At 45.8% G+C, this 21,394-nt stretch overlaps 2 protein-coding genes and 1 long non-coding RNA gene across 14 annotated transcripts in view; 2 read left to right on the top strand and 1 right to left on the bottom strand.

Annotated features, from left to right (window-relative positions):
* Positions 1 to 21,394, top strand: part of LOC119566513 (maestro heat-like repeat-containing protein family member 7) — a 626,780-nt gene that overhangs the window by 1,156 nt on the left and 604,230 nt on the right. The gene's annotated exons all lie outside the window — the stretch shown is intronic.
* Positions 1 to 21,394, top strand: part of LOC119566252 (interferon-induced very large GTPase 1-like) — an 858,959-nt gene that overhangs the window by 316,026 nt on the left and 521,539 nt on the right. The window lies entirely within an intron of this gene.
* On the bottom strand, positions 14,262 to 15,932 carry LOC122466296. 2 transcript variants are annotated; one of them, XR_006291702.1, is made up of 3 exons: positions 15,794 to 15,932; positions 15,061 to 15,419; positions 14,262 to 14,591 (listed from the first exon to the last, which is right to left on the bottom strand). It is a non-coding gene; the product is annotated as an uncharacterized LOC122466296 (long non-coding RNA). The 2 variants fall into 2 exon arrangements; XR_006291703.1 differs by having other exon boundaries at positions 15,300 to 15,419.

The raw sequence follows: 21,394 nt of genomic DNA, 5'->3' as shown, positions 1-21,394 counted from the left end.
CCAGGTTTATGGTGATTAGGTTAAATAGTTACCACAAGAAAATGAAAAACACCTGATCGAAGTTTTAAAGAAAATGTATAAAGTCAATGGCTTGTCTGAGGAGTGCTCGGGAGGGGGTGAGGAACTGTGCAACCAAAGAGATGCTAGAAAGCATTCTGTCTGGGCACAACAGAAGTGGGATGAAGTGGGAATGTTCTTAATGTTTTCTCTGAATGCTGTGTGGGTGCCTCAGTTTCCCCTATGCATTTCTCAAGTGTCTAGATAGTGGGATAAGGGTGTGTGATTGTTGCAGACCCCTAGAGGGCCAGTGTGATGCCGTCTGCACAGAGAATGGCCGGCACCCTGTCTCCTGGTAACTGATGGCCGGGGCCCCTCCCCTGCAAGGTGCCAACTGAAGGTGCTGGAGAACAAAGAGATTGGGTGGCCTCCTGGCCCAGGGAAAGAGACAAAGGCCAGAGGAGGGGCTGGAGGGAGTCTCAGTTTGGAGCTGGCTTGGGAAACGGAGGGAGGCCCAGCACCGGGGTCTGGGCTCTCTACCCCCCAAGATGGGTCCTGTTTTCTGTACCTATAAGCTCAGTTTTGGACTGAATTTCTGTTGTCCAATAAACCTTCTATTTTACTGGCTGGCTGAGAATCATGGTGACTCGCAGGAAGTGGGGGGTGCAGGGCCCTGACTCCCCCACACTCTGTGACCAGATGTAAGGAGAATGACTATGGGAACTTTTCAACATTCCTTATAGCTTTTACAAAAAAACAGTCATTGTGGCAGGCATGCGGGTATGAGACCACAGTTGTCATCTATCAGTCCAAGCCTCCTCAGGGAAAAGGCATTTTTTTGTGGAAATTAGCTGGCCATGCAGTTTGGCTGCCACAGCAGCACTAGTTATGTATTGAACATGGCTCCTGTTCATATGGGTTTGGTAGGTAGCAGGAGGAGTCATTCTTAGCCCCCTTCACTCCTCCCCCCGCAGCACATTTGCATAAAAGCAGCTAGAATTTTGCACATTATGGGCCTGATTCATAGTCCATTGCAGTCAGAGGCTCCAGTTGAAAAGAACAGGCTTTGGAGCAGGCCCCTTATAATCAGGGAATACATGACTTAGGGATATTTTCAATCATCATGAGTTAGTAACTCATCCTAAAATTCAGTGGGATTATTTGTTGCATCCTTCTGCCTGTAAAGCCAGATTCCTTAGAGAGTGAGTTTCTTGGATCAGGGACTGTCTTTCTTAAGTGTCTGGAAACCACCTACCACAAAGAGGTGCAACTGCAAGTAAATAATAAATAATTATAATTACCTTGAGTCAAGCTGCTCAGGAGTTTGGCTTGTTAGAATACATCCTGATGAAACTGACTAGAGATCTGGGAGCAACTGCTTCATTAAAGGTGTAAATTTATCACATGACTGTAAATTGTCACGACTATCACCTCCCCATATATGATATAAAATAGCTTATAAATAAAACATTTATTTTAAGATATATTTTAAGGTATTTTAAGATATAGTTAAAGGACTATCATCAATTAATAAACCTCCTTTCATAGTACCCTTGTAATTGTTGCCTTACTCACTAGTGTTTTCCAGGAGTGGCTTTTGAGTTTAAAAAAAAAAAAAGTTTGATTATATCCAAACCAAACTTTCCAGTTGGAACATTTCAGTCAAAAGTTTAGACCTGGTCTTTTGTAAAAGGTACGAATGGGGTAAATCTATCATTGCCTATCATGAGCTTCATCCAGTATAATTCTGAGCTATGAGTAACTGCATATATGTTTTGAGAAAGAAATGTGTCCATATTAGAAAGAAAAAGTTTTTGGCTGAAAGCTAAAGTATTTACTGCTCTATCTTGTCTTACATTTAGAAAGTCCCTGCCCCAAACAGCTGACAATCTTTCTGTTCTGCTTCAAATGGAGGTCTTAGATATTGTGTGTGGCGGGGAGAGGGAATCATGAGAATCTTTTATAGTGAGGCAATCTAAATATAGGGTTTGTTACTAGCTCCCTCTATAACTTGTCTCACAATTATCGTCACTATGTGTACACACAGATTACATTCATGTAATATTAAGGTTACAATTTTTAATAAAGTCGAGAAATGCTAAAGTTAAGATTCTCATATTAACCTTTGGTTTCAGAGTAACAGCCGTGTTAGTCTGTATTCGCAAAAAGAAAAGGAGTACTTGTGGCACCTTAGAGACTAACCAATTTATTTGAGCATAAGCTTTCATAAGCTACAGCTCACTTCATCGGATGCATACTGTGGAAAGTGTAGAAGATCTTTTTATATACACACAAAGCATGAAAAAATACCTCCTCCAACCCCACCCTCCTGCTGCTAATAGCTTATCTAAAATGATCACTCTCCTTACAATGTGTATGATAATCAAGTTGGGCAATTTCCAGCACAAATCCAGGTTTTCTCACCCCCCCCCCCCGCCACACACACAAACCCACTCTCCTGCTGGTAATAGCTTATCTAAAGTGACCACTCTCCTTACAAATATGTATGATAATCAAGGTGGGCCATTTCCAGCACAAATCCAGGGTTTAACAAGAACGTCTGAGGAGGGGGGGTGGTAGGAAAAAACAAGGGGAAATAGGTTACCTTGCATAATGACTTAGCCACTCCCAGTCTCTATTCAAGCCTAAGTTAATTGTATCCAATTTGAAAATGAATTCCAATTCAACAGTTTCTCGCTGGAGTCTGGATTTGAAGGTTTTTTGTTGTAATATCACAACTTTCATATCTGTAATCGCGTGACCAGAGAGATTGAAGATGTTCTCCGACTGGTTTATGAATGTTATAATTCTTGACATCTGATTTGTGTCCATTTACTCTTTTACGCAGAGACTGTCCAGTTTGACCAATGTACATGGCAGAGGGGCATTGCTGGCACATGATGGCATATATCACATTGGTGGATGTGCAGGTGAACGAGCCTCTGATAGTGTGGCTGATGTTATTAGGCCCTGTGATGGTGTCCCCTGAATAGATATGTGGGCACAGTTGGCAATGGGCTTTGTTGCAAGGATAGGTTCCTGGGTTAGTGGTTCTGTTGTGTGGTATGTGGTTGCTGGTGAGTATTTGCTTCAGGTTGGGGGGCTGTCTGTAGGCAAGGACTGGCCTGTCTCCCAAGATTTGTGAGAGTGTTGGGTCATCCTTCAGGATAGGTTGTAGATCCTTAATAATGCATTGGAGGGGTTTTAGTTGGGGGCTGAAGGTGACGGTTAGTGGCGTTCTGTTATTTTCTCTGTTAGGCCTGTCCTGTAGTAGGTGACTTCTGGGAACTCTTCTGGCTCTATCAATCTGTTTCTTCACTTCCGCAGGTGGGTATTGTAGTTGTAAGAATGCTTGATAGAGATCTTGTAGGTGTTTGTCTCTGTCTGAGGGGTTGGAGCAAATGCGGTTGTATCACAGAGCTTGGCTGTAGACGATGGATCGTGTGGTGTGGTCAGGGTGAAAGCTGGAGGCATGTAGGTAGGAATAGCGGTCAGTAGGTTTCCGGTATAGGGTGGTGTTGATGTGACCATCGTTTATTAGCACTGTAGTGTCCAGGAAGTGGATCTCTTGTGTGGACTGGACCAGGCTGAGGTTGATGGTGGGATGGAAATTGTTGAAATCATGGTGGAATTCCTCAAGGGCTTCTTTTCCATGGGTCCAGATGATGAAGATGTCATCAATATAGCACAAGTAGAGTAGGGGCATTAGGGGACGAGAGCTGAGGAAGCGTTGTTCTAAGTCAGCCATAAAAATGTTGGCCTACTGTGGGGCCATGCGGGTACCCATAGCAGTGCCGCTGATCTGAAGGTATACATTGTCCCCAAACGTAAAATAGTTATGGGTAAGGACAAAGTCACAAAGTTCAGCCACCAGGTTAGCCATGACATTATCGGGGATAGTGTTCTTGACGGCTTGTAGTCCATCTTTGTGTGGAATGTTGGTGTAGAGGGCTTCTACATCCATAGTGGCCAGGAGGGTGTTATCAGGAAGATCACGGATGGATTGTAGTTTCCTCAGGAAGTCAGTGATGTCTCGAAGGTAGCTGGGAGTGCTGGTAGAGTAGGGCCTGAGGAGGGAGTCTACATAGCCAGACAATCCTGCTGTCAGGGTGCCAATGCCTGAGACGATGGGGCGTCCAGGATTTCCAGGTTTATGGATCTTGGGTAGTAGATAGAATATCCCAGGTCGGGGTTCCAGGGGTGTGTCTGTGCGGATTTGATCTTGTGCTTTTTCAGGGAGTTTCTTGAGCAAATGCTGTAGTTTCTTTTGGTAACTCTCAGTGGGATCAGAGGGTAATGGCTTGTAGAAAGTGATGTTGGAGAGCTGCCGAGCAGCCTCTTGTTCATATCCCGACCTATTCATGATGACAACAGCACCTCCTTTGTCAGCCTTTTTGATTATGATGTCAGAGTTGTTTCTGAGGCTGTGGATGGCATTGTGTTCTGCACGGCTGAGGTTATGGGGCAAGTGATGCTGCTTTTCCACAATTTCAGCCCGTGCACGTCGGCGGAAGCACTCTATGTAGAAGTCCAGTCTGCTGTTTCGACCTTCAGGAGGAGTCCACCTAGAATCATTCTTTTTGTAGTGTTGGTAGGAAGGTCTCTGTGGATTAGTATGTTGTTCAGAGGTGTGTTGGAAATATTCCTTGAGTCAGAGACATCGAAAATAGGATTCTAGGTCGCCACAGAACTGTATCATGTTCGTGGGGGTGGAGGGGCAGAAGGAGAGGCCCCGAGATAGGACAGCTGCTTCTGCTGGGCTGAGAGTATAGTTGGATAGGTTAACAATATTGCTGTGGCCCCTTGTGGCATGTAGTAGTTAACATATTAACCTTAACTCACCCAATCTCATATGAGAATCTTCCACGGCACATTCTGTGTCCAGGTACTGGAGGGAGGGGTAGCCTTGACGGGGTCCAATTTTATCCCCTCACCTTAGTGCAGCAGTCCCTTAATTGGCTGTTTGTTCCAACCCTCCCTCCCAGTCTCTTCACCACAGTATCACGCCTGCCTCCTACCTGCCTCTCCCATATCCTGTGCCCTTTTCTTTACATTTAAATGATCCCCTCCTAAATACCCCCTCAAAAAATATATCTTGGAACTAACATGTTTGCTGCCATTACATTGTTCACTCTGCTGGCATGTCCGGACTAGTTAAATTACAAGCTCTTCAGGGCAGGGACTGTCTGCTAGCACAATGGGGCTTCTTCCGGTTAGACGTTAGGCCACGGATAGTCAATTATTTTTTTGTCACGGTCCAAATTTGTTGGTCAAGGTATAGTCAAGGTCCAGACTCCAGAGAAAATAATAATAAAAAAATTATTAGAAGAAGAAAATAAAAAGATTTGGGTTTCCATTCAAAAGCATCTGGCAGTCTGGATTTGGCCTGCGGTCTGCCTATTGATTACCCCTGCGTTAGGCCCTTCTTACTGATGTAATAAACATGATGAATAATATTAAATAGTAACATTGATCATATGGGTTTAGATTCCGTGCTGCCCTTTATTTGCAGTCCATGAAGAGGAGGACAAGGTGGCTTTAAACCACCTTTACAAACTCCTGATTGTGGGCTACTCTGGGGCCAATACATCTTCCAGGGCAGGGGCTTTCTAAGTAATAGCAGCCTGTCCCTGACTGCCTGTGAGCAGCAGTACTTCCCACAATCTCTGCAGAGCTACGTTTTGTGGGTCCATCCCTGATATCTTTTGATTGCCTGCAGCTCCACCCCGGGTATGCCTCCTACCCTAGGGATTCAGACCGCACCCTTGGTCCTGCGGCTGTCATCAGTTCTTGTGTAGAGAGGATTCTATCCCAGCTGGAACACTCCTCTGGACATTTTACCCAGCACAAAGCCTGTGGTCAATGATAATCATCTCGTCTGAGGACATTTTGGTGTCAATCTCATTTAAAGTAATGGGAGACAGCAATCATTTCTAATATGGGAAATTTCAGGATTTTTAAGCCAGGAATGAGGAGATCCTATTGGACTTTTAAAAGACACCAAGTAACTCTAAATTCACAATGTGAGTTGGCAACATGGTATACTGGCCAAGTTCACTTACATCTCACTTATCATGGCTATTACAAGGGTAACCACTGAATACTAACTGATTGGAGACAAACATTTCTGTCTTATCTGAAAGGATATGGAAAAAAGCATACAGCGTGAGAACTCAGAAACTCACACCCCGATTTGGGGTGGTCAGGGTGATAAATGGCCAGATGTAATTTTTTGGCAAACCACCATAGAAAGTGACACCTTTATTAGCTATGGGATTTAATAGTGGCATGGGGCTGTGATCAAGAGACATTGATTTCCTGGTGAAGTATGGAGTTAATCTTAATACGAGGGATAAAATGTGCACGATAATTAAGAAACATATTGCTGTAATTTTCCAGGAAGACGGTGTGCGGAGGGTAATAATGCCAGCTTTTATTTTTCTTTCAGAATGCTCTATTTTACCTCATTATGTTATTTTGCCTCTGCATCTGACCATCTCTTGCAACAAACCTGGACTGTGATCCTGTGTGGTCCTGGCTTGGTTATCTGTCAAAAAAAAATTAAGCACATCATTGAAATATTTTTTTCATGACTGTCAATACTTTTAGCTGCTTCTACTGTAATAATGTTGCCATCTTTCCATTCATCAGGGTCTATCAACTGGCTCTCGGCCTCACTAACTTCTGATGATCCCTCAGAGGCCATGTCCACCTATATAGGTTCTTCCCCACCTGCGCTAATAAAAAATATTTATAAAAATAAATATTTATTATTGTTTTATATTTTTTCAACAATTTGTTGTAAAATAATACAGGCTGTCTTGCCTCTGCCTTCGAGGCTGCTTCCTCCAAAGCCAGTTACAAATTTTTCCACATGCTATCCTTTTCCTCTTTTTACACCTCAAGATGACCCCATAAAGTCTTCCTGGTTCTTCAGTTCAATTTTGGGCTGAAACACAGGGTTCAGCCTCGGGCTACCTCTTTAAGTGTAATAAGTGTAAATGGGTGGTCTCTTCTGAACATGACATGGGGCGCCCAAAAGCAGTCCAAGCTTCTTAGCATCATACAACGTCCCCGGCCAATGGATAACATGGCCATCAAATTGCTCTATGTCCTCCATCCATCAGGCTACTTGACCTGTGGCAATTTAAAATTATGAAGCCATTTTAATGAGTGGTGATCTGTCTGTACAATCCCTAATCAAATGTAAAGAACCACTAGGATTTAGCTAGAGTTTCAAGTTCTCATCTGCCCTTGGAAAGGGGTAGGCATCCTTTGTAGTGCAGTTATTATACTGCCTGTAACGTCCCCAAAAGCGTAGACAATCCTCTCCTCAATATTTGTTCTGGTCAGTACCCACCCCCTCCCCACAGCTCAAAGGATGACTAGAGATTGGCTCCTGTGGTTTGCTTGCATTTCTGCCAAATTTTTGTCAAAATCTGATTGGAAGTGTAAGGGCACCCATTCAGATAGGTCAGCCGTTACCAGTATTAATGTAATGCTGTATTAATGTTGTTCACTTCACCTCACAATTCCCTTGGCTAAATTTGAATCATCCTGCTCTAACGTGGCTCCAATTAGTTGTCTGTCTTTGACCACAGAGCTTCATTCATCTGACATACCTCCATTTGCCGCTTCATATCCCAGGGTTTTCCAGATCCCTTTTGTTTCCCATTGTCCTCATTTACAATTTTCCTAACCTCCAGAACGAAGAAGAAACTCCCCAGATATATTGCCGTGTTTTAAAGGTAAATGGCTGCTATGACACAGCAAGGGCATGTGATCAGACCACAAGATACTGACCTCCATTTTGGTAGCTGTATTTTTCCACAAACTGGGCTGGTAACTAAGTTTGGGGAAAAAAGGGGTTCCTCACATCTGGGGTCCTAGGCTGGGCAGCTGGGGATATTCTGGCTCTACCCTCTCTATTGTTGGTTCATGCAGTGGCTGGCCAGAGCCTGCGTGTAACTGCAGCAGGGTGTGTCCCTGCCTGGGTGAATGCTGGTGGGAGTGTAGAACCGGGAGCAATCTGCAGCTTGTCATAGCAACACAGTGTGAGAGGGAGCCCAGGCTGGTGAGTTGGGGTGTTCAGTGGTACCCCAGTTCCAGGTTGCAACCCGGGAGGGACCTTTCACCGTTGTAAATATAGTGTAACAATGATAGACATTTTGCCTAAATACCCTGGGCGGAGTCCTTAAAGAATAAGACTGAGGAAGAGGTGGCAAAGGCATTCAAAGCTATTTTTACGTAAGGCTACATGTCTCTAAATTACAGAGAGATAAAGGAAAATTGTTTTTAAACAAAGCTTTACAAACTTTATTTAAACAACAAAGGGTACACCATTTTGTTACCAATAAGGAAGTCAAGGCAGGGATCATGGAGAGGTTTAACAGAACTTTAAAATAAAAAATGTGGAGGTATTTTACCACCCATAGCACCTTTCGATACATCGACACACTGTAGGCCTTCATAGATGGTTACAACAGAAGGTATCACAGAACTATCAGAGAATTACCGAGTGACATGACCCACGCTAACTTGCTGAGCTTGTGAAAAACTGTCTCCAGGGATAGTTTTAAAATAAAGTTGCCACAAGTGTTTTTTAATGTGATTGCGAAAGGGAATCTAAAGCGAAGGGTCCTTTTGAAAAGGGTAATCAGCCAGCCTTTACTGATTAAATCGTCATCACATCTGGGTTTTATCACAAGGACAGCGACCTATGTACACATTAAAAGATTACAGAGAAGAGGAAGTCACAGGGTCTTTTTATCCTGAAGAATTACAAAAAGTAAACCCTACCCAGGACCGTGTTTACAGAATAGAAAAGATTCTAGTGAAGAAAGGACAGGGGAGAAACAAGTGTTCTGGTGAACCAGAAAGGATGGCATGAAAAATTTAACAGTTAGATTAAAGTGTCTCAAGTTCAAGACCTTTGATAAATGGCTGATGGGAGCTTTTATGTTACCTTACTGAACAATGCATCTCGAGGGGGGCAGGAGGGTTCCTCAAAATATTAGTTCCAATTTTATAATACAACTGGCCAAGCCTTTAAATATAATCGTTAATTGGGATGTCACGTTATTGGAAATTCATTATTGTCACTTGCGGAACACACTCTCTCACAATATACCATTCATGACTGCATCGAAAAAAGAAATTGGGTCCTACTATGTAGAAGCCGGTTATTATTCAAGCATCAGTGGTGATCCTGACCACTGGAGGTCAGCATCATTTATGACCCATTGACCAGAAGGGTTTGGTTAAAAGAAACCCATGAAAAGTATTTTTTGTTTTGTTTTGTTTTTTTGTGCACTGGGAGAATTGGCAGCAATATTGGCAACAATCCTGTATCAGCTATGTAAGACATCCCCATAGACATTATAGCGGGGGGGGGGGGGGGGGGATAACTCTTTATTCGGTACACGGACAGAGTGGAACATCAGTTAGTGAGGGACTACCATGTGCCGCTGTTGTGCTTGTGTCCATCCATGGCATCAACAATTAATTTATTACGATCACAGATGACAAACCACATTATGTCCCCACAAGTAAGCAGCACATAGGTACCATTACTATTGAAATAAAGACTGATCAGAATAACACATTTCATTTAGTTTTGGGAAGGTGAATGTTAAAAAGCATTGGCACCCCAGGAAAATTGAAGAATGGTGACTATAAAAAACTATGGGGATCCCTTTTTGTATAGGAACTACTACAAGGCCCAGACTGGTTATGCTCTGCTGGGATATTAAGGATCACCTGTCATGTACAGGGCTGATTTAAGAGAAATATTCCACAGTATTTTTAGAAAAGCAGTGCCGTTGTTGAGAAGGGGTTTAGAAATGATTAACCCTCACATGAAAACAGCTGTGAAAAATATAACCAGAGATGTAGTGAACCGCGTGTCTCACTGCATTGGGAACAAAGTAGGAGTGCCCACACAACAGGAAGGTTACGGTCTAGTGGTGGCCAGGAGGAAAAGAGCAGTGTCACGCCAGCTATTTACAGAGCCTCCTCGGCCCTTTAGAAAAAATGTTGCTGGATGGCTTGTCAGCCATAACCCTAAAAGTTGTCCTAAGAGGAGGAAACAGAGCACTGCCTGTGGTAAAAGGAACATATTTTAAAATGTCTTTCATTCGTTGTGGTTCTGAAGAATGTGCTAAACCAGAATTGGATCTATTTCAAATAGCCCCCACACAAGCCAACATCGAGACTAGTTTTTATGTAGAGGTGCCTCCTTTGGCCGCTTTAACGGTGAATGTCCCTCTGGAATTTTTTATTTTGGGACACGGGGAATCATTACTTGGACCTCAATAACATGCTGCTCTACGTGTGCTGCAAGGTTGTGACACCGACAACACCAGGGTTGCCCTCACAAACAACTCCATTACCACCCTTCTTAACCAGCTGGAGGTCACTCTAGGTGACTGTCTTATCAGCCAGAGTGACAATTGTTACCCTTACAGAGCCTTGATAGAGCTGATTCTGAACTACAGCCACGACACCCTCCCCATGCAGGTTTCCGCAAGAAGGTTTGAAAAAGACACAGCAGGGCCCACGGAAGCACCATTTCGGAAGGCACAGGAAATGTGGGGTTTATGAGCAGGGCCGAACTAACATCCGTCAGCAGGGAGTTGGATTAGCTGGACCTCTTCACATGAAAATGACCACATGGTGACAGGGATGCTGGAAGATGGGGAGGCCAAGGGTCCATGACCCTCCACCTTTTCGCCATGGGCCCAGCCCCCTGCCCCTCTTACTCTGGATGAAAGAGACTTATTTTAGTCTTTTTTCTTCACTCTTCTTGGCCAATACCAGATATCTTTGTAGGACCCTCTCGTAAAGTTTAACCTTTTCATAGTCTGATAAACTGGATCTTTGAAGAATGTCTTTCATCTCTGAATCCAATTGGTGAGGAGTTGTGGTTCTGATATTTTCTTCATCACTAGAGATGTGTTTGTTTGTTCTAGCTGGTGGCTAGGAATGAGGTACAATTTTTCAACCATTTTATTTAAAAGGCCTGACATCAAAGCTCAACAAAAGTTTGATAAAACCCCTGACCTGTTTTACAATCATCTTTTTTTCTTTTGAGGAACAGTTTTTTTTAATCGCTCAGTGTTTTACTAATCCCCCATTTTCTTTTTAGCATGCTTACTTGTTAGGGTTTCTGGGGGACTTTTCCTTTTACAGAGTTGAGTGCTATTTCTGAGCTGGCCACTACCAGGTTGTCAGAGGCTGAGCACAGAATAGCCTTCCTTTGATGCGGTCTGGCTTTGATGAGGAGTTTCAAAAGAGCCAGGTTTCTGTGTGCATGGCTAGACCTGCTTATCAAGGGGATGCTCTTTTTTAAAAATGGCTGAGGATTGTTAAAAAAATTACTACTTTTATGTTTTTTTCAAGGTGTATACATAGGGCCAGTCTGGGGGGGAAATGCTTGTTTTTACCATGTAGGCTTCGGGTGCTGAAACATTTAAATCCACCAGCAGAAACCTGTGGGCTTTTTGATAGCATCCTCAAAAGCCTCCCAAAAGAATTGTGTTTTCCCAGGGTATGTTTGCTATGCCTGGGTGGTAACTTGCAGTTTATCTCCGTGGTTTTAAAGAGAACCATATACTTTGTATTTAAAATAATCATTTGTCTTTTTTCCCCTGGCAAAACACATTTTGCACAATGTACAAAATACTCAGCTTCCTGTGGTGTATGTATTTTGTAAAGGCTTTCTCAATTTCACTGCTTTCAGAAGAAGACTTCTTTAGGTCATCTCTAATAAATATGCCTCTTGAAAAGGAAAAATACTTTTCTTTTTTTTTTTCAAAAATGGTCAACAGTGCCAAATGTGTATGAGTCAACATATGAAACTGGAGGACAAAAGAGGGTGTGGTAACCTGTTAAAAATATACATTGATGAATCCTATCGAGCTGTATACTACTAATGTCTAGACTGAAAATATATAAAAAACCCACAACGTGATGACACCATCAGAATCTGCAGGTCCTCATTAGAGCTGCATGCCCCAGTCCCCCACAGCTGAGTTTCTGGGTTGTCTCAGTAGTTTCTCTCCTCCCCAAGCTCATGTGACTCAAGAGGGGGGATGGAACTGCATGGACTTGAGGAAAGGTACCATAATGTGCCTAAATAAGCCAACTACCATCAGTTCGCAATTTCAGTAATTGAGTTACTGCACACTGGAAAGGCCATGACCACTTTATAGAGGAAGAATAATGTATTTAAAATAGGTTTCAGAGTAGCAGTCGTGTTAGTCTGTATTCGCAAAAAGAACAGGAGGACTTGTGGCACCTTAGAGACTAACAAATTTATTTGAGCATATAAATAAATTTGTTAGTCCCTGAGGTGCCACAAGTATTTAAAATACTTTGTTTTAAAACGGTGTTTAATTTTTAATGTTGAACTCATCAATTTCATTTAAGGTCAGGTAGGATGGGTATCTGAGATGGACACACATTGAGTATATATATCCCAAACAATTCAGAAAAGCCAATTTTGGGAAAAAGCAATCCAAAATATTTCTGCGTCCAGTGTATCCATAAGCATTTTTTTAAAGAAATAATGTATTGAGGTTGAGCTGCTAAAAGCATGTTCTCTACCTGTTGATTTGAACACATCACTTTCCTCTTTGAATCCCTCTGCTCACTCCTAATCTGATATTCAATCAGATTTAAATTACTGGTCACCTTTTCAAGGAAACTCTGTCTCCTACCTAGATGAGCTTTACCCTTGTAAAGAATTCCATTTCATTGCGGCAGACAAGAGTAAATGTTGACCATGGTCTTTGTCCTGTGGCTTTAGTTGATTTTTTAGATACACTAGACCAAGGCCATTGAGCACCTTGAAGATAAAGACCAAGATTTTGAACTTGAATGTTACTGCATTTCAACCCTTGGAGGGTTCACTTGGTGCATGGGGAATGGGATTTTTTAATCATGAGGCATTTGTGTTTCATCAAAGAAGAAAATCTTCTACAAAGGAATAGCTATTGTGAAGTCAGGTTTTCTCCAAATATTACTCCTGGAGGAATTCTGTACTACTGTAGACATGCATAATTAATGAGCCATGCATATCTTTAATTTTTTGTGTCGAAAAAAAGCTTCTGCCAAAATGTTGCTGCATTCCACCTTTTGCCCACCAGAGGGCACTGTGTCACAAGAACAGCAGCAGATCCCCGCAGAAAATAACTTCTGCAGTTCTTCCCTTTGTCCACCAGAGGGTGCTGTGGTGCTAGGACATAGCAGTGGCTCCCACCCAGGTAGGGAAGAGACAGAGCAGAATTTTAAAATATAGTGCAGAATTTTTAATTTTTTGGCACAGAATTCCCCCAGGAGGAAAAAAATAAGCATGCGTCATTTTACAGAACTGTGCAAAACAGATGGTGTGGGAGTGGAATCTGGTGTGTTTGTGGTAGTGGTGGTAATGGAATTTGTGTAAGGAGATGTTATAAGGCTGGAATCCCTGCTGGGGCAGAGTTTAAGGTTGTGGTGCATTCTCTCAGGAGGATAATGGATGTGGTGATGTGTGTATTCCTGGCTGAAGATTGTGCCATGTTCACTGACTTAACTTTTCATTTCCTTGCTTTTTAAGTTTTGTGTGTTAGTTTTCTCTAGACCAAACTTTACTGATACACAGCACAGTGTTTTTGTGTATTAATTTGGACTAAATAATGAAACAGCAGAAATGTATCCCATGCACTTTTCTAATTTTGAAAGGTACTTACTAAACATCCCTGGCAAAGTAAATGTGTCAAAATGTGTCTGTCTTGATTATAATTCATCTTCATATTCATCTTCTGTCATGGAGATGTCTATCGTGACACCAATACAGACTATAGAATAGAGATAGGTAGTGAAAATGACTCTGTATCATGGTAGTTAGGACATTCATCTACGCTATGAGAGACACCATCCCATTAATAAATGTTCAAACAGTCTACAGTAGTGCCAATTCTCACCATTTCATTGTAAGTAACAAGATTTCAAACCTGTCACTGGCTGGCTGGCCTTTTGACGCAAGCTGGGTTCAGCCTTATCCATGACTTAGCAGCTACTCCTCAGCCTCACTGATGAACTGGAAACATAACGGCTAATGGGACTTAATTAGAAAGACTGACCCCAGCTGGGGTAGTGAAGCAGGGAAAGCACTCTTAAATATAGTGGGGAACTCAGCAGTGGCAGGAAGACCCTGAAAAGATGACCAAGAGAGGGTAAACCCCTCATTCAGGGCAAGCCAAGGAGAGTTCTGTGGACCTTTATTCACACAACAAGGGCAGCAACAATTTATTACCCCTGCACCCAATCACAAAGTGATTTGCAATCCAACACCAGTCAAAAGTGATCATTTGGGCAAAGCAACCCCATGATGCAGAGTGGGTATGTCTGTGCAAATAAGATCGGTTCCCGAGGTCTTCTCCAGTTCATCACTAGATGTTGGGGAGAGCTCTTTCTGATCCTGCTTACATCATCTAAAAATCTTATGAGCATCTCATGTTTGGGGAATGTTTATCAGAAACTCCATGACTCAATTCCATTGTTCAGGAAAGATGATTATGTCTTTCATTGATTTTGGTCTGCTATAATAACACCTACAATGGAAGAGAAGCAAAATGTCCAGCAGTTCTTCTCACATATTTGCATAGAGAATGTGTAAAGATAATATCTTTCAGGAAATAGTTTAAGCTCCTTCTAAATAAGCTCTATAAATTTTCTTCAGGGGAATCTGCTGGAGCTCCCATATACCCCGCTCCACCTCACTCCCCTGCACGCGAAGGCATTTCAAAAGATACCACTAATCGCGGATAAACAAAGCAGCCAAGATGAGGTCAGTGTGGGTTGATTTACTGAGCAGATGGGTTCTAAGGGAAGAACAGATTTCTTCCCGCTCTAGGGAGATTCCCATCGGAAAAGTATCCGATGGCGGGGGTGGGGGCAATGCAAGCCCCCAGCCCCTTGAATGGCAGGAAATCAGGACTCGGGGCGTTAAGGGGTGCCTCTGTCCTGCTGCAGGGAGCAGGCCTGGAGAGCAGAAAGGGCACTAGTGGCATTGACTTCTACCTGTGAAGGTGGCTGAAGCTTCTTGCAGACATTAGAGTCGAAGATCCTCACACCTCCTTTGGGGATCCTTTTCCCTCGGAATAAAATAAGGAGAATGACATGGGAATCCCAGGTCTGGGATCCAGGGAACAGGCAGGATCTCAGCCAGGCTAGGCACCAGGAACCTGATCTTTATCCCAAGAGCCACAATTACCCTAATGAGGTTTTCCCCCCCATTTGCTTTCAGGTTATTTACTCACAGGATCCATTCGTTTGCTTTGCTGTGTTTCCACTCTCTGCATCTGTTCATTGGTTTAAGTAACATTCTTTCCGTCTTTGCTTCTGTTTCCTCTTATTACAGGGTAGCATCTGCTTAGCACCTTCAAAAAATAAATTAAACACAAAATCCTGATTCTACATTGAAGAGGAAAGTTTCTGAGAATTTGGCTGCAGAACTTTAGTGTCTGCATATGTCATTCACTATTATTTATTCTGGTGCAGGGCTGATGCAATCTGCCCACCCAAGAATGCCCCCATGAAGCATGGGGTGCCCTTAGAATACCAGTTAAAAGAGAGGAAGAGAGTAGATTAATAGCGGGGGGGGGGGAAATCCAAAAAAATCCAGTGCATCAGCACTTCTCTGCATCGTTGCAGCACCAGTCCCGGGAGCAATACAGGTTAAAAATCCCCATGGTTCTTTCTCCCCAGAACCACATCCGAGCAGAAAAAGGCCTTCAGCCAATTATTTCCTTACACTCTGAATGGGTGAAATTCAGCCCTGGGCAGACAGCCAGGGCAAGGTCTGTGCATCACAGCGGGTTTAAGTGGCACTTCGCTGCCCAGGTGCTGTGAGACTTCGGTGGCATAGTTTTCATCCTGGATTGGAACAGACAGTGGGAATCCTGTGAGGTACAGAGCAGAGAGAGGTTGGGACCACAACGTTCACCTCAGAGGCTGAGCTTCAGCAGACTTTTGGGATGTTCCCATCTGAGGAGGATGATTTTGGCCAGCCCTAGTTCAGAGCTTTCAGTCACCTCAACTGGTGATTCTCTGGCACAATTGTTCTAATGTATCTGAACTTTTCAGGCCTTGCCCCCACCTCTGACACCCCTTGTACCTCACCATTGCCCTCTAACAGCCCCTGTCCCTTCTCTTGATCCCTGCCACGCCCATATACAGAGAGCAGCTCATGCTCCTTCTCTCTTAGACCTTCTCCTTACACGATCCTTCCCTACCTTTGACAAACTGATCACTGTGCCCTTCCCCAGCTCCTGGAGGAATTGTGGCTCCTCAGGACAACCTGGGAATGGGTGGCTCCTACGTCTGGGTGGGGTGTGTAGTTTTCCATCTAAGCGTCCCTGAGAGCCAGTACTTCCCGCTTTCACAGGATGAGGTCATGGCTCCCCAAGCCGGGCCAGCTGCAGGCTGCATTGCTGTTGGCGACATGGACAGATCCCAGAGCCTGGAAGACAGAGCGGGGAGGAAACCCTTGCTCATTTCCCTTTCAGAGCCCCTTCGAAGATGGGCCAAGAGGGAAGGAGAGGACGAAGGGCAGAAAGTGAAGCTGCCCCTGTGGGGAGGGCACTCCTGTAGAACCCAGTCCCGTTCCCAGCTCTCCCCCACATTGCTCGGTGTGACCTTGGAGAGGTCACTTCCTCACCTTCATTCCCTGTCTGTAAAATGGGGTACTAGTCCCCCCGCTCATGGAGGAGAATCCCATTTTCGGCGAGGGGATCGGACACTCTGGGCACGGATTGTGCCAGAGTGAGGGAAGGGACCCAGAGTTTGCTCCCTAGACCCAGGGGAGGAAGATGTTATCAGAAGGTCAGCAAAGGGGATGGGCCAGGAACTGCTGCCATGGACAGAGCTTAGGGATTTGGTCAGTGCCAGGGACTTTGTACCTCCCTTCAGCAAATGGCTTCCCTCTTGTCATCAGCAGTCCATACAGTATCTGAACTCCTTCCTAGTGTCCTGAAGGGGCTCCCTTCATTCTTCTTGCATGTGATGGATTCGTTGACCCAGGTCGATAGCTGGGAATTTCGGAGAGGTCATTTGTAGCATGACATGAAATCAGTGGGAAATCTACATTTAGCAAAATAAAGGTTTCATTGGCCTTTGCAAATTCGGAACTGATCCGTCCTCTCAATCCACGGTACATGTCCAGAAGAGGATGAAGCGCGCCATCGTGGTCAGGTGATCTATGAGAGTCAGTTCCATCATGTGGCCATTTGATTCGGTAAAATTCCTGGCAATGGCTTCCCATGGTTCAAGGAACCCCCGACGATTTCAGTCATTTCCATTGCACAACTCCAGCAGGGACATCATCGGGCCAGGCTCATGTAGTGAGGTCATTGTTCACACCTGGTGTGGTGTGTCCCTGTTGCATAGAGGCCACTGACTTGTGGAGAGCCTGCTTTTCTCCAAAAAGTTGCATCACCTAATGTTACGTGCTGCACCTGATAATTAGGCCCAGGGGTTGGAGCGCAGGTCGCAGCAAGGTGCAGGATTGTGCCTAGGCTGAGAGTGGTGCTAGAATCAAGGTCCAGGGACACACCAGGGTCCAAACCAAGATCAGAGTCCATCGACAAAGCAGAAACAGAACCAGAGCCAGAGTCTAAGTCCATGCCAACGGTCGTAGCTGGGTAGTCAGAGAGCAAAGATCAGCCAAGTTAATGTCAAGCCAGAGTCCAGATACAGGCCGAGGGTCAAATCTGGGTAGTCAATGTCCAAGTGCATGAGGAAGATCAGGAGGAGAAGGCAATGGTGGAGTGGGTCGGCGGAGGGCCTGGAGCAGGGCTAGAGAAGGGCAAGGAGAATAGGGAACCAGGATGGGTAGCCAACATCTGGAGCTAAGAAGGGTCACGCCGAAGTCATAATCAGAGAGCGGAGCCAAGGGTGAAGCCAGGGTCAACAGTGAAGAACCGGAGGGCAGGGCAGGACAGGGTGGTGCATGCTGGTGGGAACCAGGATGACTTACAGGTTCTCCTAGGCACTGCCCAGCTGGATCCCTAGAGAGCCCTCATCAGGGGACTCCCTCCCTAGGAATAAAAGAAGGAGAGAAGGATGACAAAGATGTTTCTGACCCTGGGATCCAAGCCAAGGGGAGCTCCCATCCTGGCTATGAGCCAGGACCCCATCACCCTCCCTGTTCATTTCACACTCAGAGACCCCCCTAGCAGGAGGGGAGAATAAAGGGCAGAAAGTGAAGGTGCCCCTCGGGGAAAGGAACAGAAAGCAAAGATGCCCCTGGGGGAAAGGGACTAGCCTGGGACCCAGTCCAGTTCCCAGATCTACCCCCAGGAATGTGTGACCAGGAGCACAGCCCTTCCTCTGTGTCTCAGACCCCACCTGCCAGATGGGGAGGATCGTTCCTTGCCCCAGGGTGCTAAGAGGGAGTTTCATTTGTGGATGGGAAGTGTTCAGATACCAGGTGGGTGGCTTGGGCCCCAGGTGGGGGATGGTCAGACATTCACTGCGACGGGATGACATGGGCCATGGGGAGGTCTGAGCAGTGGTGACTGGGGAGGGGCTCCACATAGGGCCACCCCTCCCAGACTGCAATGGTTACTGAGGATAACCCCTGGCTCTGAGGATGCTCTCATTTCTGGGCCAGCCCCACGGCCCTGACAGCTTGATGCTTCCGAAACTGGCCTCTGGGCATGGGGCCAGGGACCATATCTGGCCTGGCCCCAGCTCCAGGGGTCGGGATGGGACATGGTGGCGAGAGCGAGGTGCTTGGCCTGGGTTTCTCTCAGTGCTGTGGGGTTTATGTCCACTCCCCCCAGCCCTTCTCCTCCAGGCCCAATGAGAAATAGCAGTACCTGCGGCAGGGAGTGGGAGCTTCTGGACAGGGGAAGGGGGAGCCCTTCAAGGCCGTCCCACGGAGCACAGCCCCTGCAGTGCTTTGGGCACCTGGCGCAAGCACCGGATATAGAAGAGGTGGGCCATTATCGTCGCTGTAACATCCTCTGGGTGCAAGGGAACAAGAATCAGTCAGAGACTCTGACACGCATGGCAACGAAGGGCATTAACGGCAATGGAAACCAGCAAAATTTCCACCCCAACCTTCCCCACGTCTGAGGGACGGATTCCCTCACCCAACCCCAGAGACAAAATTTGTCTCCTCTCTAGTGACCTCCAACCCCACTCCCACCATTGTGGAATGAACTCCTGCCCCCTTCCTCTCAGTCCCCCCATGAGAGCTGTTCTACTTCCCAGCTGGGGATTAAGCTCCACTCCACAGAATCCCCTCAGCCACCCACTCCCCCTCCAGCTGAGGGGCTGGAAGGCTCTGGGCAGTAGTGCTGTGGGGTGAGAGGACACCTTTCCCAAGGGATCCCCCCTGTTGTTAAGATGACGCCATGGACAGTAGCTCTGGAGAATGGGGCACTTCAGCAGCCTCTGCTGACTGACTCCTCCAGTTCTCCCAGAGGAGGTGGTGGCTGGGATAACATGATCCTAGGGCCCTAGGAACCAGCCTGAGGCCCGGAGGGGTATGAAACTCTCACAGGGGGAGTTGGCAGCCCCTAGCATGAGCAATAGAAGCGTGTCATGTTGATGTGACACATGTTCGGAAATAGCCGAGCTGGGTCTGCTCTGCTTTGAGCTGCTCAGGGGAGAAGCTGACTCCTACCAATAGCATCTGCCCGGGTTCATCCTCTCCTTGCTCCCAGGTCAGTGCATGGGGATGGGATGGGAGTGACTGGCAATGGCCTGGAGGTGAAAGGCCCTAGGGGTCCCTCCCCAATTGATCCTTCTTTGGTTACCTCGTTCCCGTTCAGCTGGCCGGCTTCCCCCAGGATGGAATATGTCAGCACCAGCCCAGCCTGGCTGACATGGAGCTGGGGGTCTTGGATGGCCAGAAGCGCCACCTGGAGGAAAAATCTTTTCTGGCCTTTTGTGAAGATCTCTCCAAAGACCTAAAACCAACAGCACCAGAGCCCTTGTCAATTGCCCAGAACCAGGCTCCAAATCCCTCTAGTGTCTCACCAGGTGGATAAGAGTCCTGGGGCAGCCAACTTTTGGGGTCCCATGGACCAAGGAACCCCCCCTTCAGTAAGAGGTTGCAGGCACTGAGGAATAGCTCTTTCTGGAGCAGGATTCACCACAGGTGCCATGACATGCTGGGAACGTGTCTGCACGCTCTGGAACCCAGCTCACAAAGAAAACAAAGGACCCGCTACTGCTCCCAGCAGCGATATATCCTGCAGCTCAGCTGCTAGAGGTTAGGGGCCTTTTCGATCTGCTTCCGTTCCTGCTCCCCACCCCACCGACAATCCCATGAGCATCACATACGGTGCAGTGATTCAGCCCAGGAAAGGAGCTCAGTGTCCCACACCCGATGCCCAGGGCAGGGGCAAGTCAGGTTCTGCTCCCTGACTCGCCATGGTGCTTGGCAAACTCCACACCCTGCCTGTGCTTCCAGAGGTGCAGGGAATCCAACAAGGACCTGTTCCAGCAATTGCTTGTGTGAGCTTCCCAACTCACTGACCCAGGGGCTCCCCTCTCAGACACCAGAGTGTCAGCCAGGGAGACTGTCAAGGTTCCTTCCCCACTCTGAACTCTAGGGTACAGATGTGGGGACCTGCATGAAAACCTCCTAAGCTTACTTTTACCAGCTTAGGTTAAAACTTCCCCAAGGTACAAATTAATTTTACCCTTGGAATTTCCACTGCCACCACCAAACTCTAATTGGGTTTACTGGGAAATGTAGTTTGGACACGTCTTTCCCCCCAAAATCCTCCCAACCCTTGCACCCCACTTCCTGGGAAAGGTTTAGTAAAAATCCTCACCAATTGGCATAGGTGGCCACAGACCCAAATCCTTGGATCTGAGAACAATGAAAAAGCATTCAGTTTTCTTACAAGAAGACTTTTAATAGAAGTAAAATCACCTCTGTAAAATCAGGATGGTAGATATCTTAAAGGGTAATTAGATTCAAAACATAGAGAATCCCTCTAGGCAAAACCTTAAGTTATAAAAAAGACACACAGACAGGAATAGTCATTCTATTCAGCACAGTTCTTTTCTCAGCCATTTCAAGAAAACATAATCTAACACATACCGAGCTAGATTACTTACTAAAGTTCAAAGACTCCATTCCTGGTCTATCCCCGGCAAAAGCAGCATACAGACAGACACACCTTTGTTTCTCTCCCTCCTCCCAGCTTTTGAAAGTATCTTGTCTCCTCATTGGTCATTTTGGTCAATGTTCTCAGGGGAGGCTGGAGCTCCCCCAACTCTGCCCAGCATCTCCTGCCACAGGGTGCAGCTGTGCCACTCCCACTGGTGTCAGTGGGGCTCCCATGGCTCAGTCCTGGCGCCTTGGTGAGCCAGTGGGCACAGGCTGTGTCAT

Source organism: Chelonia mydas, chromosome 6 (genome assembly GCF_015237465.2).
Source record: "Chelonia mydas isolate rCheMyd1 chromosome 6, rCheMyd1.pri.v2, whole genome shotgun sequence".
In the NCBI taxonomy this organism is placed as follows: Eukaryota; Metazoa; Chordata; order Testudines; family Cheloniidae; genus Chelonia; species Chelonia mydas.
Note: the sequence above shows the minus strand (reverse complement) of the source record. Positions and strands in the feature narration are given on the sequence as shown.